General features: G+C 34.9%; 1 non-coding gene across 1 annotated transcript; it reads left to right on the top strand.

The window, feature by feature from the left end:
* Positions 1-12,389: 12,389 nt before the first annotated feature.
* Positions 12,390-12,496, top strand: LOC147830403 (U6 spliceosomal RNA). Its single transcript, XR_015439430.1, has one exon. It is a non-coding gene; the product is annotated as a U6 spliceosomal RNA (small nuclear RNA).
* The last annotated feature ends 371 nt before the right edge of the window (positions 12,497-12,867 follow it).

Here is a 12,867-nt window from a genome sequence, read left to right as displayed (position 1 = left end):
GTAGCGAGATGATTAAAACTCTTTTTGACAGACTTTTGTTTATATATTAAATATTCATGCAGAAATATGAAGTAAACAGTAGGACATACAAATATCAAGGTAAAAGAGAAGGTTGATAGGCCAGTAAGATGCAATTCATAGGTCAGAATAAGATTATACAAGGAAAAATTATAGCTTGAAAGGAAAAGAAAAGAGGGTTTAAGAGAAGCCTGGAGAAGCACGGATTAAAAGTTAGCTACAGTTCCCAAGAGGAAGTAATCAGAGTTAGGACAACAATCAGAAATGTGTTGATGCTACAGGAGCTTAGAAAAAAGTTTCCTTAAGAAGAAAGGAAAGATTTTTTTCCTTTTCTTATATTTTTTCTTTTCCCTTCTTTCCTTTCCCCTACCCCTCTCACTTCCCCTACCAGTGTAAAAGCTTAAGATAAGATATTGCAATTTGTAGTTCACATAGAAAAGAATGCAAAAATAAGAAAACTTCAGAGATATTATAAACAATAACTTTAGTGAAATGGAATAAGAGGATTGAAACCCATTTGCGATGGTGTAAAGAGAGAACCAGAAGTGAGAGAGCAGGTAGAAAATTCTGAGACATTTTAATGAGAAAGAGAGCTGAGAAATGAGCAGGACTTGGTGGCTGGTGAGAAATATAAGGTAAATTTTTGAAAAAGATGGAAAGATAGTAACATTTTATATTTATTTGTTTTGCTGTTGGGATTAATTGAGCCATGAGTAAAACCTGATGACAGAGTAAGGGGGACCAAACACAGAGTAATTAATGAGTGAAAATTAATATCAGACTACATATATAGAGACTGGCCTCAGATACTGTAAGACATCTTTACATGATGAGAGAAAAGACACACTGTTAGGTTCAGAAGCAGATACATTAATGAATTGGTTGAAATAAGACAAGGTCAACTGTTATGAATATTTTAAATCATATTTGCAGTAAGACCTTTAGTGCAGAGTGTGGTGGCTTGGAACATGTAGACACAGAAAAGAAGTTATGAACTATTAATTTAAGAGTTTTGAAACTGTACTGGCATCTTTATGTCTGCTCAGTGCCTACTTGAAATTTGTAAATACAAATTTAAAATGAGATTGGTTCACATAGTTGATGAATTTTTTTTTTTTCCAACCATTGACAGCTGTTACGGGTATGGGTGGGTGAGTAGCTGGATTTCACTGTGGTTGGAAATTTGGCAGCAAGTAGGTCAGAGAATGAGGAAGACAAGGAGGACCAGGGCCTTAGCAAGGCATTGGGCATAGTGCTGAAGTCATCCAAGGAATCTAAGGAATCTTGGCTGGGTAAAGAGGGAGGTAAGGAGAGGGATGTGACGTGAAGTCAAAGAACAGCCTAATTTGGAGAAGGGAAATGTAGAGTCGAATGACTGTAAGCCTATGCAAGGTTAGGACAAGCAGCTGGAGTACATTACTGCAGTAAGTGAACAAGAAAGTTAGAATGTGATATTAAAGTAGGAAATTTTAAATGGAGATATTTTGAAATGGGGCTGATAGAAATGAAAACAAGATGCAAGAGGGAATAATCATAGGAGCTGTGGAGATCAAAGAATCCAGATGAATCAGTGTTGAATTTCCCAGTATAATTAGAGAAGCAGTGGAGAAATCTACAAGTCAGATATTAAAGACATTGAAAAATGAGAAGAGTTGCTGTTTGTGTTCACTTGACAAGTTAAACAGTGAGGGATTCTTTCTGTCCTAACAAAGCCTCTTGATCCTTCTGGAAGTTTCACTTTAATGACTTGGCTTTTTGGCACAAATTCTCTCTGCTTATCACACCACTGAGTGCTGTGCATGAGCTATTAATGTGACATGACTTTGTATTGATACTTGAATATATGAGAGAATGCTTCTCCGAAAACCTGAGCATTATTAACACATATAAACACTTGTGGATAATTCTAATTGCTTAGTCAATTTAACAAAAGAAATATTTCTTAGAAATAATATAGAATTTGCCCATTATTTAGACTTTTTTTTTCTAATTGTTACAAGAGTTCAGGCAGTGGAGTTAAAAAATTTGAACAATTTCAGTCTAAAATACAAAGTTCTCTTTAATGGGTATTTTAATAAAGTGGTCAGTAAGTTAAGAAATATCAACACAATACAATCAATTTATCTATATCAAGAAAGTTGAGAGATTTGAACACAACTTACACTGAAAAGTAAATCTGAATCATTTATTAATGATTTGTTCTTTGTTCGTAAAATATAAATGAGCAGTGTGAAAATAGTCCTGAGATAAAGTTAATAGTGCTATGGAAAAATACATTATGAAGGCTCAAATATGAAGAACTGTATTGTGAATGCTGTTATGTGCTCTCTCTAAAGGAATATGGAAGGCTCATGTAGAGCATATTCAGCAGTAAATTTCATTTCCTGAATGGCATAAAAATTGATATGACTCCACCGTGACTTACATTACTCTAAATTGACAGATGATTAATTTTTAAACAACCAGTGAAGACACTTATATATTCCTTTTGTAAAGGACAGATTGTTTAAAAATAGAAGCAAAAAAATATATAGAAGCATACTCTTGAATCCCAATAAATGGAGCCATTCTGTAGGTAATTTGCTAAATAATAAATCTATAAACAGTGTGTGCGCCATCTATTGGCAAAACAAGCAAACTCATAGCCCCAGGGTGTTAAACATGTCTTGGATGTTGTATAAAATGATATTTTATTTTATCCAAATATCCTAGTTGACCCACAACAAAACTGAGCTAATTGTTGTTGTGCCATTAGTCTAGTTACAGCAAAAGCATCAGTCAGAAACCAGTGCATCATAGTTCTTGTCACAACATTCTGCAATGTACAGTATAACAATGTACATGTTTAATATTCTACTTAACTTCTATATGAGTCATAAGATTTGAGGGTAACTTATTCTTATTTATGAATAAATTTTGATCAACAATTAATAAATTCCTGTAATTTGTAGCATTTTGTAAATTTTAGAACATGAATATATAAATAATTGGAGATACTAAATTCAATGGATTTAACCATACTTTTAATTTGTTCTTAAGTTAAAGATGAAAATATTCATCTGATATAATTCTTAGAAGCCATTACATATAAGATCTTTGTTTTAGGAACATTGAAGTTATGTCCATTGTGTCTGAATGCAAAAATGAATTGCAAGCCACAAAATCATGTTTTAGAATTGTTTTTATCACATATCTCCTTACTCTACGTAATCATTAATTCTTAGTAACCTTTAGCACAGAGTTTGTGATTGTTAAAGTTGGACCAAAAATGGTAATTACTCTAACTTTATTTAAAATTGTCAAGAAGTAGAAGAAAAGAGAGGTGATTTCAATTAATTTTGTAATATTATATCAAACTTTGGCAGTCAAGATATTTCATCTTGTCAAGGTTTATGTCAAGGTTTACAAAGAGACATTATTTTATAAATTATTATAATTGTACTGACAATTAAACTATGCTTTTTTTTCAACAAAACATGGATGTTAATTGCTTACTTAAATTAAATTATGTGTATTTTAATTTAAAAGTTTTAAAATCTGTTAGTGGAAGCTCTGGATTTTGTTGTCATTTTTTCCCCAGTAAGTTTATTGGTACATTTTAGGTATATAATACAGTTACATTCATCACTGGGATCTTGTACCTTTACATGATGTATCTTGGTTCTTATTTTTTCCCCATTCACCTGCCTTCCCTTCACCCCCTCCACCTTTCCCTATTTACAAAGACTTTGTTTCCATTTTTTTTTCTTTTCTCATATTTTTTCTTTGCCCTTCTTCCCTTTCCCCTACCCCTTCCATTTCCCCTACTTCTTTAGACCTTTTCTTCCTATTTCACAGTATCAATTTTACATTTTAGTCCTTATTTACTTTTATGTTTTATCATTTTTAATGGTCTTTAAGTTTAAATTCTCTTTGAGCAACATGCACAAAATAATTGCCACAATCCTAATTCACTCCTAATCCATTTAAAAGTAGTATATTTTTGAAGTGATAATGCATTATAATAATTATAGGAAAACCAGGTGAAAGAAGGCAATTGGTGTAACTGTTAGGGATAATATGCTTTAATTCAAAAATTATTTTTCTGCCCTGTAACATTAATATGCAATCAGAAATGAATAAAAATAGTAAAGTCCTTATTTGATGGTAATAATAATAGGTATTTGTTAATGACCATATAGAAGAGTAGGTGTGTGATTAGTCAACAGAAGCTATAGCTCTAAAAATATAGTTCAGGCAATGAGGTCAAAACATTTATACTATAATAGTCATCACAACTGATATCTTCAGTTGCAGGGACAAAATGTCTAAATATCAGTACTCTCAAGTAGAAAATTAAAATTGGAAAGATACATTAAAATAAAATTCTCTATAATTTCATATCTTAATATTAACATAAATATTTAATCTAATATATTTTAATCTATAAGATATCATTATTAGCATTTGATTACATTTTGTTCAGAAGTCATCATAAATTGTATACCATTAACATCTGTACAGCTATCCTGAAATGTGGAATTTCCATAGGATATAGTAGTACTCACCAGGGAAATAACACAGAGCACACTATGTTAAGGCATGCTGAACTTCTTTTCTGTAAAACATACCCTATCTATATCTATATCAAAAGGAAAATAATACATAGAAATATTTCTATTGTGGCATGTTTTTCTACTGTAAATATTAAAATTTTATTACTTTCAAGTTTTAATCATTAAAATACACCAATGTAACAGTAAGGATCATTACCATACATTTTCAGTAGAGGACAACAGGGTACAGTTTACACCTGTCAGACTCTTGAGTGTTCACACATGTTTTGGTTAGTCCACTAAGCCTAAAGCATAAATTTTGTCTTCATATTATGTATACATTTTTCTGTTTTAAATATCATTTCAGCACAAGTTTTGGATTATTTACCAACATACGACTAGAATTTCTTTTCTTTTCTTTTTTTTTTTTTGTAAATTCTTTTATTGGTACATTGTAGGTATACAACACAATCACATTTCTCATTGGGAATTGTTCCTTTACATAATGCATCTTGGTTCTTATTTTTCCTCATTCCTAGCCCTCACTTCACCCCCTCCACCCTTCCCTATTTACAAAGACTTTATTTCCATTTTTTCCTTTTCTCATCATTTTTCCTTTCCCTTCTTTCCTTTTCCCTGCCCTTTTCACTACCCCTACCCCTTTGGACCTTTTCTTTCTATTTTACATTATCGATTATTCATTCTAATCATTGGTACATTTTAGGTATACAATATAATGACATTCATCATTGGAAATTTGCACCTTTACATAGTCTCTCTTGGTTCTTATTTTTCACCCTTGCCCAGCCCTCCCTTCAACCTCTCCATTCCTCCCTATTTACAAAGATTTTGTTCCTATTTTTCCATTTTCTCATATTAATCCCATTCCCTTCTATCCTTTCCCCTAGCCCTCCCACTTCCTTCCCCTTTGCCCCCTTTCTTCCTATTTCACATTACCTATTATACATTTAGTCCTTATTTACACTTTCAGTTTCTCACACCAGAGAAACTATTCGATATTTATACATGTGTGTCCTATTCATTTCACTTAAGAGTATTGCCTCAATGTGCATCCACTTAGCTATAAATGTCTCTAATTTCTCATTTTTTATGGCTGAGCAGTACTCCATTTTATAAAAAAAACACATTTTCTTGATCCAGTCTCCAGTTGATGGGCATTTGGGCTGTTTCCAAGTTTTAGCTATCACAAACTATGCTGCTATGAACATGGGTGTACATATATCACTGTGGTATGATTCTTTTAATTCTTTGGGGAAGATACTCAGAAGTGGAATAGTGTGGTCAAATGGGACTTCCAGTCCTAGTTCTTTGAGGTATCTCCATACTGATTTCCACAGTGGTTGCACCAGTCTGCACTCCCACCAGCAGTGGAGCAGGGTTTCTCTTCCCCCACAGCTCCACCACCATTTGTTATTGGTTGATTTCATGATAGCAGCCATTCTTTCTGGAGTGAGGTGGAATCTCAGCATTCTTTTCATTTGCATCTCTTAAATAACCAGTGATATTGAACACTATTTCATATATTTATTTGCCATTTCTACTTCATTGTCTGAGAAATGTCTGTTCATTTCAGATGCCCATTTTCAGATTAGGTCTTCAAATTTTGGAGGTCTGATCTTTTTAAGTTCTTTATAGATTTGAGATAGTAGGCCTTTGTCTGAGGAAGAGCAGGTGAAGATTTTTTCCCACATTGTGGGTTGTCTCTTCACACTGCTGGTGGTTTCTCTTGCTGTGCAGAAGCCTTTTAATAAGAAGAGATCCCACTTGTTGATTGTTCGTGCTAGTTCACGGGCAACTGAAGTTTTGTTCATAAAATCTTTTCCTACACCGATGTCTTCAAGGGATCTACCTAACCTCTGTTCCAACTGGTTCAGAGTTTCTATTTTAATATTTAGATCTTTAATCCATTTTGATTTTAGTTTAGTGCATGGTGAGAGATATAGGTCTAGTTTTCATCTTTGGCAAGTTGAAGCCCAATTTTTCCAGCACCATATATTAAAGAGGCTATCTTTCCTCCAGTGAGGGTGTTTGGCTCCTTTATTGGAGATGATATTGCTGAGTGTGTCTGGAGTTGTTACAGCATCTTCTAATCTGTTCCACTGGTCCTCAGGTCTGTTCCTTTGCCAGAACCATGTTGTTTTTATCAAAGTAGCTTTGTAGTATAGTTGCAGGTTGGGGATTGTGATACCCCCTGTCATGTTTCTGTTACTTAGAATTGCTTTCCCTATTCTGCGTCCCTTCTTGTTCCAAATGAATTTTTGGATTGTTTCCTCAAGGTCCATGAAGTATCTTGCTGAGATCTCAATTGGAATTGCATTAAATCTATATAGCAGTTTTGAAAGTATGGCCATTTTCACTATATTAATCCTTTCTACCCAGGAGTAGGGGATGTCTATCCATTTTCTGATATCATTTTCAATCTCTCTTTTCAGAGTGCCATAGTTTTCAGAGAAGAGGTCTTTGTTTTCTTTCGTTAGGTTGATTCTTATGTATTTCAGTTTTTTGGATGCTATTGTGAAAGGAATTATTTGCCCTATTTCTCTCTCAGTGAGTCTGTCATTTGTGTAGAGGAAAGCTATTGATTTTTGTGTGTTGACCTTGTAACCAGCTACTTGACTGAATTTGGTTATTAAGTCTAGAAGACTTTTGGTGGAGTTCTTGGGGTCTTCTATATAGAGTATCATGTCATCTGCAAATAATGACAATTTGACATCTTCATTTCCTATCTTTATTCCTTTTATTTCTTTCTCTTGTCTATTTGCCTTGCCTAATGTTTCCAGAACTGTATTGAACAAGAGTGGTGACAGTGGATATCCTTGTCTTCTTCCTGACTTTATTGTGAATGATTTCAGTTTTTGACCATTTAGTATGATATTGGCCGTTGGTTTTTCATAGATGGCTTCTATCAGTTTGAGGTAGAGACCATCTATTCCAATTTTGTGTAGGGTTTTTATCATAAATGCATGTTGGATTTTGTCAAATGCTTTTTCTGCATGTATGGAGATAATCATATGGTTTTTGTCCTTGGTTCTATTGATTTAGTGTATTACATTGATTGATTTGTGAATATTGAAAGATCCCTGTATCCCTGGGATGAATCCCACTTGATCAGGGTATATGATCTTCTTGATGATCTTCTGCATTCTGTTTGCCATTATCTTATTAAGGATTTTTGTATCTATGTTCATTAGTGAGATTGGCCTATAGTTCTCCTTTTCAGTTGGGTCTTTCTCTGCTTTGGGGATCAAGGTGATGCTTGCTTCCAGGAATGAATTTGGGAGTACTGCTTCCTTTTCAATTTCATTGAAGAGTTTCAACAGTAGTGGCAGCAGTTCCTCTCTAAATGTCTTGTAGAATTCAGCAGTGAAGCCATCAGGGCCTGGGCTTTTTAGTTGATACGTTTTTACTTATATTTTCAATTTCATTGGTTGATATTGGGTTGTTCAGAATATTTAGGTCTTCTTCATTCAACTTTGGTAATTCATATGTATCTAGGAATCTGACCATTTGTTCTGTGTTTTCCATCTCATTGGTATATAGGTTCTGGAAGTAGGTATTGATGATCCTCCAGATTTCTGCTGGGTCTGTTGTAGCTTCACCCTTTTCATTCCTAATTGCATGGATTTGGGCCTTTTCTTTCCTTTTTCTGACAAGGTTGTCTAAGGGTTTGTCAATTTTTTTGATTCTTTTGAAGAACCAACTCTTGGCTTCATTGATTTTTTTGTATCATTCTCTTAGTCTCCATTGCATTGATTTCTCCTCTGATCTTTATAATTTCCTCCCTTGTATGAGCTCTGAGGTTGTCCTGTTCTTCTTTTTCTAGCAGCTTGAGGTTCAGCATCAGGTTGTTTAATTGGGCTTGTTCTGTTTTCCTAATATGCGTATTCAGTGCTATGAATTTCCCTCATAAGACTGCTTTCATTGTGTCCCATAGATTCCGATATGTTGTATTGTCATTGTCATTTAATTGAAGGAACTGTCTGATTTCTTCTTTAATTTCCTCTGTGACTCATTGGTTATTCAAAAGTGTGTTGTTCAATTTCCATGTGTTTATGAAATTTTTTGAGTTTCCTTTGCTATGGATCTCCAATTTCATCACACTGTGGTCTAACAATATACAGGTGATAACTTCAATTCCTTTGCACTCACTTAAACATGTTCTATGTGTGAATATGTGGTTTATTTTTGAGAATGACTCATGTGCAGCTGAGAAGAATGTGTATTCTGATTTTGTGGGGTGGAAGACTCTGTTAATATCTGTTAAGTTCATTTGATCAAGAGTTCGATTGAGTTCTAGTATTTAATTCCTTATTTTTAGTCTAGTTGATCTATCTATTTGTGACAGTGGGTTGTTGAGGTCCCCCAGTACAATTGTATTAGTGCATATATGACTATTCATGTCCATTAGTATTTGTTTTATATAGTTGGGTGCATTAGTGTTTGGTTCATAGTTATTTATGATTGTCATCTCTTCCTCTTGGATTCTTCCCTTTACAAGGATGTAGTGTACTTCTTCATCTCTCTTAATCAGTGTTGGTTTGAAATCCACTTGATCTGTAAAGAGGATAGCTACTCCTGCTTTTTTTCAGGTTCCTGTCGCATGGAGTATTGTTTTCCACCCTTTAACTTTCAGGCTATGAGTTTCCTTTTGAATTAAATGTGTTTCTTGTATGCAGTATATTGTTGGATTTTGCTTCTTAACCCATTCTGCCAGTCTATTTCTTTTGATTGGTGAATTGAGACCATTAACATTGATGGTTATCACTGAAACTTATTGACTTGTCATTGCCATGACTTTTTCTTTTTGTTGGGTTCTCCCTCTTTACTGTTAATTTCTTGCCATGCTAGATGGATTCATTCTGCTTTGCTTCCTGGGGTTGTGATCCTCAATGGCTGTTCCTAGGATAATGTGTAAAATTCTTTGGAGTGCTGGTTTGGTATTCACGAAGTTCCTAAGGTGCTCTTTGTCATGAAAGTATCTTATTTCTCCATCGATTTTGAAAGATAGTTTTTCAGGGTACATCAATCTGGGTTACAGGCTGTTTTCTTTTAGGGCTTGGAATATGTCACTCCAAGCTCTTCTTGCCTTGATGGTTTGTGTTGAGAAGTCTGCTGTGATTCTGATGAGCTTTCCTTTGTATGGGATTTGTTTCTTTTCTCTGACTGCTTGGAGAACTTTGTTCTTCTGTTGTGTTTCTGGAATCTTAACAATTATACGCCTATGTATAGATTTTGTTTTGATCAAGGCTATTTGGAGTCCTATATGCCTCACTTATCTGTATGTCAAGCTCTTTTCCCCTGCTTGGGAAGTTTTCTGCCATTATTTCTGTGAAGAGATTTTTTATGTCATCTGCACTCTCTCTTGTTTCTTCATTGAGCCCAATCAGTCTTATGTTATTCTTTGCATCATCTAGCAGCGGCTGGATTGATTTCTCATGTTCCCTTATAATTTTGAATCAATTTTTCTTTTCCTGGTCACTAATTGCCATCTTATCTTCTATATTTGAAATTCTGTCCTCACATTGGCTCATTCTGCTGTGTAGACTTTCAATGGAGTTTTTCATGTCCTGGAAATCTATTTGCATCTGTTTTATGGATTCCATTTGTTTCCTATGTTGGGATTCCATCATGTTCCTGAGCTCCTGTCTAGATTCATTAATCATTTCTTGCACTTGGGGCAGAATTTCTCCTGTTATCTGAGAAATTATTTCTGATTTCATTTTTTCCAGATCCTCTTTTGTTGCCAGTTCAGTGGGTCCAGGTGGTTGAGTATCAGAGTGTTCCCTCTCATTTCCCTTTGGGGTTGCTGTAGGTGATCTGGAAGTCTGGTTTTGAGACTTATGTATGTGTTTTCTCATTTCAACTCTGGGGTGGGGGGTGCTGTTGGCACTTGCACGGATTACCTCCTCTGAGCTGGGAGAGGTGGTACAGGGGCCAGGAGCAGCGGTAGGGATGGTGACTCAAAAACCCTTTCCTGTGGGCTGGGAGCATTCGAGGGATGGTGGCCGGGAAGCCCCTTCCTCTGAACCAGGAGCAGTGGAATGGTGGCTCAGAAGCCCCTACCTCTTGGCTGGGAGCAGCGGGACTCAAGACTGTGGTCTGGTGTTTCTGTGTCCTCTGCATCTTTGTAGTGTGGAACCAGGTGGCTGTACAGAGTAGCAGGGGGTGGGGATCCAGTGGATTGTTGCCGGTCTGCGGGCTGATTCAGCGTGTTCTGCATGACCAGTATCACAGATATTGTAGTAGAGGAAGAGTTTAATTTCCAGTTGCAGTAAGTACAAATGGATCCTTGGTGAAGAACCAGCTGGGAAAAACACAGAGGCCATGCACTTCCCCTCCTTCTTCCCACATGGTGGAACCCACAAGGAAACTGTTTGTTGTACCATGAGAAAGCTTCCTGAGTTTTAGAATTTCAAAATATATGTTTGTGCTATCAATTATAATTTTTTATAAGAATCAACTAAGAGTTGAAGAGAACTACAACTATTAAGTTATCATAACTGTTCAATTTTTCCCAAGGCACTGCTGTCACATATAAGTTTCTAATCTCAGGATCTGACATTGTAAATCACTTATATCTTTAGCAAGAATCATTTACTAGGCACCTATTTTCATTATTAAAATGAGTATTTTATTATTCATTTAGTTCTGTAAGTTGCAAAACAGAAAATATTTTCCACAATGAAAGAAAATATAATTACTTCCATGGATGTGTAGAGTTTCCAGTAATGATGTAAGATTTCTCTGTGAATTTATACTGATTATGGAATCTCTTGAAATTCTGAATTATTGATACAACCAAAAACCCTCATTTCTTCCTGTGTGGTAGCCTTGAGTGAAATGTCTACAGAGGCAATAAATACTTCTTCATAATAGATCAAAACAAGAAAATACAACACTGCATTTCTAAAAACTCACCACAGGAACTTAAAATGTTTTCATTCATGGCATGTAATAGGTTAACTTGGAAAATTATACCAAGAAGATAATGTAAATTATACAGTTGACAAGTTTCAAAATATTGCTTTGGAGGAGTAAAACTCTGATGCAGGTATGTTATGGCTTGTGTCTAGATGTCCTCCCAAAGACTCACGCAGTCAGAGATGAAGAATGTGTGGTTACTAAATTAGTCCACTCATTGGTTTGGCATAGTTCTGGGTAGGATTAAGGGTGATCCACCTTGGGTGTGAATCCTACCTGTCCTAAGGGGGTAGCCTGGATAAAATATAAGGGATAGAATGAAGGCTAGTGTGATTGCTTGTCACTTGCTTGTCACTTTTGTCTCAGCAATGAAAAAAGTAACTAAACAAGGTACAAGGAAACAATGAAAATTTACTTTTCTATTTGCACCTTGTCTCTGAAAAGAAATATGTTTAAATAGATATTTTATTTATTTTCTCCTATTCCTTAGCAATTTATTTTTATACAATGATACCTCAGATACTCAAGAGACATCTGTTCTTTAAACCCTTGATTTAAATTGTTTAACTCTTTGAATAAATTAATTTTGAGTCAAAATTTATCATGCTCTTTCATCTGATTTTTAAAAATAAATTTCATAGAAATAGTTTGCCTACATTTCAGTTATCAAAGCATGAAAGAGCCACATTTTCATACTCTCAGTCATATTTGGCAAAGCTTTCCATGTTAGTTAACTTAAGCTAATTGTGTAATGTCCCTTGAGCTGCCCATCTGCTAGGAGGGCCAGCAATTCATCTTGAGGGGAAATTTGATAGAGGATAGAATAAGTGTAGTGAGTGTGAATGTCCAAATAATGGTAGAAAAGAAAACAGCAACAGGAATAAGAAAACTTGGGTGCTTGCTTCGGCAGCACATATACTAAAATTGGAAGGATACAGAGATGATTAGCCTGGCCCCTGTGCAAGGATGAGAAACAAATTCATGAAGCATTCCGTAAGAAAAAAAAGAAAAGAAAAAAAACCCCAGAAAACTCTCCCCCCATCTAAAATGAGAATTAGAAAACAAAAGTTGCTATCAAAAATGAAGGACTTTGAGTAAAAGTTTTGGGGGTTAATTTCAAAATACAATTTGGTAGGATTAGGAATTGGTAAAATAGAAGTATAGGCAAGGAAAAATAGTAGTAAGTTAAGATTTCTAGAGGTAGGATTAAAGTTCACTACAACATTGAGATCACATGGCAGAATGCATGAGAACTACAAAAGTATTATATGGAGGATTTCTCTTTAATAAGTAACAAATAAGAAGATTGTGTGATTGTCATGTACAGTTTAATTTTCATTCTTTAAAAGACCCATTCAAATAATCAACTTGA

This window comes from Heterocephalus glaber, unplaced genomic scaffold, assembly GCF_053883595.1.
Source record: "Heterocephalus glaber isolate CG9 unplaced genomic scaffold, H.glaber_assembly_v1.0 deba00000122, whole genome shotgun sequence".
Taxonomy (NCBI): Eukaryota; Metazoa; Chordata; class Mammalia; order Rodentia; family Bathyergidae; genus Heterocephalus; species Heterocephalus glaber.
This window is presented reverse-complemented; position numbering and strand designations above follow the sequence as displayed.